At 38.6% G+C, this 6000-nt stretch overlaps 1 pseudogene; it reads right to left on the bottom strand.

The window, feature by feature from the left end:
• The window catches only part of LOC110279302 (uncharacterized), a 172909-nt pseudogene that overhangs the window by 77664 nt on the left and 89245 nt on the right, over positions 1 to 6000 (bottom strand).

Consider the following 6000-nt stretch of genomic DNA (forward strand, 5'->3'; position numbering starts at 1 on the left):
TGTTTTGTACCTTGATACCTTTCGGTATTCTTCGAAGCTGGTAGCATAGTTTAGCATGTTGGCAGCTTTGGCATTGAGCTCTAACTTCATTTTGTCTTCATTATTCCATTTGGCTTCAGTCTTGGGAATGACTACACCATCTGCTCCGGTTTTAGTTGGAACTTGAGGACCCTTCATGATGATCTTCCATATGTTGTAGTCCATCGATTAAACAAAGATCTTCATTCTTTCCTTCCAATAGTTGTAGTTTTTTCCATTGAAGAATGGAGGTCTGTTGTTTGATTGTCCTTCTGTTAAAGTGTATGCCACTACGTTGGAACCATTGTTGCTTGCCATCAGGATCTTTCCTCCAAGATGCAAAGCTTGATCTGTTTGAAACCAAGCTCTTATACCAATTGATGGTTATCAGTGGCTAAGAGAAAGCAAAGTTGAATCTTGTCCCCTTTTCCTTTTTAGTGTAGACTTGCTTTCAGTTAACGAAGTACAGGAGATATTTTGACTTTGTCTCTTAACTCAGTAGGAGATACTTTTGTTTTGTCTCCTATTGTGCAGAATCAGAATTAGGGCTAAGATTTCAGATTGACACACCGATGTATCCTGGTTCAGCTACCTAGTACAATGTAGCCTACATCCAGTCTTCATTTAACATATGACGGAATTTCACTATCCTTTCAATAGATTACAATCACCAATTCTCCCTAGGATTTACCCAATCCTATCTGGGATAAGTCCAAATTTTAACCCAATTTGAACTTGACTAGGACTCACCCTAGCCATCAACAGCAAAGTGCTAATCCAAAATAGAAAAATGCACAAAGAATTTCTGAGATAGCTATGGATTTTTCTCCAAGTCTAGCTCACTGTCTTTTTCACTTATTGACTTTTTCTTACAAATCTCACCATATTTTCCTTTTTCCAATAAAACTCAGACAACCTAAACTGAGAAAAAGATTTACAAAATGAAAACCATCAAGGATAAGAATATACAACTCAGTGAGCTATGGGAACCCAAACGTTGTGTGCTCACTCCTTGCCCCAATCCTTGGCTGTTCACCCCTATTATAGAGGAGTAAAGCTTCCACGGGCTTGAAACCTTGCTTCAGCACATGTTGGTTCTCTTCTCCAAATACACAGATGCAACAGCGGTGTTCACAGAGGAGATAGAGGGTAGAAGCAGTGACATGCAACCTTACCTTTAGTCTTCTCTTTCAACCTTTTTTTATGCATCTTGAATCTGAGCATAGCATTCTCCCTTTGGCCTCAAGTTTGATTTTCGATCATTGATGAGCCTCTGGGCACTATTGACTTCACTTTCTTCAAGGTTTCTTAATTTGTGCTTGAAACTCAGCAAATTTCTTCATGGTTTCTCATTGATACACAAATGGGAAAACCAACTTTTTGTGATCCTCTGTTCGGATGATTTCTTCCTTCTTGTTGTACTCGTATTCCTTTTCTTCTTGCTTGAAAAAGGAAACCAACTTTTTGTTCTTCTTTTTGCCCTAGCACCAGAGCTTTCCATTTTCTTCTTTCATGGCTCTGAGCTTTGATGTGAAAAGAAAGAAAAGGAAGAGAGATAGAGAGAGAGAGAGAGAGAGAGATAGAGAGAGAGAGGAGAGAGTTTATGTTCGGTGGAATTGAGAAAGGATTCAAATAAAGTTTAATTTGCTTGTCTTGTTAGTGATTAGGTTGAAGAGAGACGGGTTTGAGTGTAAACACTGAGTTGGGCTTGGAAGAGATTTGGGCTCATTTTTTTCTTTCCTTATATTTTCATTTTTTATGGACAATGTGTGTTGAGGCTTTTTGTTTATTGAGGATCAATGTGCATATGTGGACCAGATTGGGTTTGGGCTATATTTCATGCTTCTTGGGCTAGCTTTGATTAAATTATTTTCCTGCACACCTAGCAAAACAAATCACACATGTAACACCCTAATTACCCTAAGCCTTATCTCTAGCCGTAAAGCAAAGGTTAATTAGAGGTTACGATAATTCTAAGGCTTATACATATTTATATAGAAGGAAATAATATATTCTAGAAGTCCCATGAAGGATTAAGCTCAAAAACAGAATTACAAAAGCGCGAAACGTTCACACGAAGCTAACGTACAAGACACATGGTATAGATGCATTCAAAGTTAAAAACCGCTTATACAACTATTCTCTCAAATAAGCCTCTAAGGCCATAAAGATAAATATACAAAGAGATGTGAGAGTAACTTTAACAAAGTAAATGAGAAATAAACCAAGGAGGAACCATACTCCGCTCTGTCACTATATCCGCAATCTCACCGAAGTGGATGTGTAACCTGTGTCTGAAAAACAACAACAACATATTGTATGAGAATCGGAGGTTCTCAGTATGGTAATAATGCCCAATATGTAAGACGTAAGGCTCTGGGACGTCGAAGGCAATCCTAGAGCTTCACACCGATACCGATATTCATGCTTAGAATAAAATAAATAATTAAAGAACTTAAACCATAAACCGGGTTATCTAAACTTAAGGGAATTCTAACTAATACTAATCACACCGCTGCATCTGGTGCACGAAATTGCAGTCACACTTTTGCAATCCCGCACAACTAACCAGCAAGTGCACTGGGTCGTCCAAGTAATACCTTACGTGAGTAAGGGTCAATCCCACGGAGATTGTCGGCTTGAAGCAAGCTATGGTTATCTTGTAACTCTTAGTCAGGATATCAATAATTCTTAGGTTTAATTGTGAAAAGTAAAAGAACATGAAATAGGTACTTGTTTTGCAGTAATGGAGAACATGTTGAGGTTTTGGAGATGCTCTATCTTCTGAATCTCTGCTTTCCTACTGCCTTCTTCTTCATGCACGCAAGGTTCCTTCCATGGCAAGCTGTATGTAGGGTTTCACTGTTGTCAATGGCTACCTCACATCCTCTCAGTGAAAATGTTCAACGCGCTCTGTCACAGTACGGCTAATCATCTGTCGGTTCTCAATCAGGTTGGAATAGAATCCAGTGATTCTTTTGCGTCTGTCACTAACGCTCAGCCCTCAGGAGTTTGAAGCTCATCACAGTCATTCAATCCTTGAATCCTACTCAGAATACCACAGACAAGGTTTAGACCTTCCGGATTCTCTTGAATGCCGCCATCAGTTCTAGCTTATACCACGAAGATTCTGATTAAGGAATCCAAAAGATACACACTCAATCGAAGGTAGAATGGAGGTGGTTGTGAGGCACACGTTCATAGGTGAGAATGATGATGAGTGTCATAGATCATCACATTCATCAAGTTGAGGAACAAGTGATATCTTAGAATAGAAGCAAGCGTGATTGAATGAAAAACAGTAGTAATTGCATTAATCCATCAAGACACAGCAGAGCTCCTCACCCCCAACCATGGGGTTTAGAGACTCATGCCGTAGAAGATACAATAGGAAACGTGTAATGTGTCATGAGGTAAAGATACAATGTCAAAAGGTCCTATTAATAGTGAACTAGTAACCTAGGGTATACAGAAATGAGTAAATGACGTAAAAATCCACTTCCGGGGTCCACTTGGTGTGTGCTTGGGCTGAGCATTGAAGCTTTCATGTGTAGAGACTTTTCCTGGAGTTAAACGCCGGGAATTCTGAAGCTGATTTGCAACGCCGGTTTGGGCCATCAAATCTCGGGCAAAGTATGAACTATTATACATTTATGGAAAGCCCAAGATGTCAACTTTTCAATGCAATTAAGAGCGCACCAATTGGGCTTCTGTAGCTCCAGAAAATCCACTTCGAGTGCAGGGAGGTCAGATTCCAACAGCATCTGCAGTCCTTTTTCAGCCTCTGAATCAGATTTTTGCTCAGGTCCCTCAATTTCAGCCAGAAATTACCTGAAATCATAGAAAAATACACAAACTCATAGTAAAGCCCAGAAAAGTGAATTTTAAATAAAAACTAATAAAAACGTACTAAAAACTAACCAAAACATACTAAAAACATACTAAAAACAGTGCCAAAAAGCGTATAAATTATCCGCTCATCACAACACCAAACTTAAATTGTTGCTTGTCCCCAAGCAACTGAAAATCAATTAGGATAAAAAGAAGAGAACATACTATAGACTCCAAAATATCAATGAAACTTAACTCCAATTAGATGAGCGGGACTAGTAGCTTTTTGCTTCTGAATAGTTTTGGCATCTCACTTTATCCTTTGAAGATTAGAATGATTGGCATCTATAGGAACTCAGAATTTAGATAGTGTTATTGATTCTCCTAGTTAAGTGTGATGATTCTTGAACATAGTTATTCTATGAGTCTTGATTGTGGCCCAAAGCACTCTGTCTTCCAGTATTACCACCGAATACATACATGCCACAGACACATAACTGGGTGAACCTTTGTAGATTGTGACTAAGCTTTGCTAGAGTCCCCAATTAGAGGTGTCCAGGGTTCTTAAGCACACTCCTTTTGCCTTGAATCATTTTTTTTCTTTTTTCGAATACACTGCTTTTTCTTGCTTCAAGAATCAATTTGATGATTTTTCAGATCCTCAATAACATATCTCCTTTTCCATCATTCTTTCAAGAGCCAACTAGTTTTACATTCTTTAATCAACAAATTCAAAAGACATATGCATTGTTCAAGCATTCATTCAGAAAACAAAAAGTATTGTCACCACATCAAACTAATTCAACTAGTTTCAGAGATGAATTCGAAATCCTGCACTTCTTGTTCTTTTGTGATTGAAGCATTTTTCATTTAAGAGAGATGATGGATTCATAAGACATTCATAGCTTTAAGACATGAACCTTGAATTTTATTAATCATGAATTAAGAACAAGACTCAAAAATAAATATAAGATAAGACTAATAGTAATAGAAAACAAAAAAAAAATTAAATGACTCTAAAATAGACTCCTAATGATAGAAGTTATCACAGAGTTAGGACTCAACAACCTTGATTTTGAGAAGTGGATGCTCCCTTAACTTGTGGGGTATTTGACCCTTCAAGGGAGAGCTTCTGGCGCTTTAGCTCCTGTAGCTCACGCCCCTGCTTCTCTTGTTCTTTCAGCAATTTGCAGAGCATGCAATTTTGATTCTGCTGTTCTTCCTTAATTTGTTTCATAGCTTCTTGTAGTTTGGCAACAGATGCTTCTAGGCGGGTCCAGTAGTCAATTTCAGGAAGTTCAGAGAGGAACTCCTGCGCCCTCCTTTTGATAGAGTTATCTTGCATTTGTCCTTCCATTGACTTCTTGGTGATTGGATGTTCAATTGGGATGAATTCATCTACTCCCATCCTCACCCCAGCATCTTTACATAGCAAAGAGATTAAGCTTGGGTAAGCCAGTTTGGCTTCAGTGGAATTCTTGTTTGCAATTGTGTAGATCTCACAAGCAATATGGAACGCCCAATGAAGTCTAGCCAACCTCTTGCAATTGGTTTGAGATCTCCCCTCTTGAGTTGGTTTGGGACACCTTTTAAATTGGTTGTCCACTTAGTTCCAGGGAGGCATATGTCCTCTAGAACTTGATCCAACCCCTTATCTGCTCTCACCATTCTCCTATTAAAGGATTCAGGATCATCTTGCAGTTGAGGCAATTTGAAGATCTCTCTTATTTTGTCTAGATGGAAGTAAATAATTCTCCCTCTGACCATGGTTCTGTAGGTATGAAAAGCAGTTCCAGTCATTCTCTACTTATCTGTCAGCCACAGATTTGAGTAGAATTTCTGAACCATGTTTCTTCCAACCTTTGTCTCAGGGTTGGTTAGAACTTTCCATTCTCTGTTTCGAATCTGCTCTTGGATCTCTGAATATTCATCTTCTTTCAGATCGAATCTGACTTTCGGGATCACTAACCTTAGACCCATTATTTTGTGGTAATGGTCTGCATGTTCTTTGGTTAAGAACTTCTCTTGACTCTAAAGATTCTTTGGAGCATTCTCTTTCTTGCCTCTTGAATTGGTTTGTTTTCCCTTAGGAGCCATGATCTTGATAAATCTTGGCTTAGTGATCACGAAAAAGCACACCAAACTTAGAGG

This window comes from Arachis duranensis, chromosome 3, assembly GCF_000817695.3.
Source record: "Arachis duranensis cultivar V14167 chromosome 3, aradu.V14167.gnm2.J7QH, whole genome shotgun sequence".
In the NCBI taxonomy this organism is placed as follows: domain Eukaryota; kingdom Viridiplantae; phylum Streptophyta; class Magnoliopsida; order Fabales; family Fabaceae; genus Arachis; species Arachis duranensis.